The following is a 367-nucleotide window of genomic DNA, read 5'->3' on the forward strand; positions in this document are numbered from 1 at the left end:
GGCTCATCCTATAGAGGTGCTCGAGCCTCCCAGACGGCCTCGATAGCCTGGCGCCCCGACCTTGGTCCTGTTGAGTGGGCCGGCCTCCACTCGGCGGCGGCACCTGGCGGGGGTGGCGGGTGGCGTGGGGCTTGCGGCGCGGATGGGCCGGCGCTGCTGTCCCCAGCCCCAGTGCTGAGGCAGGCAGAGAGCAGTGGGCTCTGGTGGAGGTCGGGAGAACTGCAGGGCGAAGACCGCCGGGGGCTCCGCGGGCTGCCGGGGGGAGGCACTTGACACCGGCCGCGGGAGAGGAGGGGCCGCTGTCCCTGCGGCCAGTGCTGGATGCGGGGACCCAGCGCAGAGGCAGCTCCAGGTAGCAGGCCGCCCC

General features: G+C 73.8%; 1 protein-coding gene across 3 annotated transcripts in view; it reads left to right on the forward strand.

Moving 5' to 3' along the window:
- The first annotated feature begins 220 nt into the window (after nucleotides 1–220).
- Nucleotides 221–367, forward strand: part of DNMT3A (DNA methyltransferase 3 alpha) — a 103,186-nt gene continuing 103,039 nt past the window's right edge. For all 3 annotated transcript variants that reach the window (XR_003005854.1, XM_024764414.1, XM_024764415.1), the window contains exon 1: nucleotides 221–352. The gene's annotated coding sequence lies outside the window, so the exon portion shown is untranslated. The remainder of the gene's footprint in view (nucleotides 353–367) is intronic.

The sequence above is a fragment of the Neophocaena asiaeorientalis genome, unplaced genomic scaffold (genome assembly GCF_003031525.2).
Source record: "Neophocaena asiaeorientalis asiaeorientalis breed wild unplaced genomic scaffold, Neophocaena_asiaeorientalis_V1.1 scaffold345, whole genome shotgun sequence".
Lineage (NCBI taxonomy): Eukaryota > Metazoa > Chordata > Mammalia > Artiodactyla > Phocoenidae > Neophocaena > Neophocaena asiaeorientalis.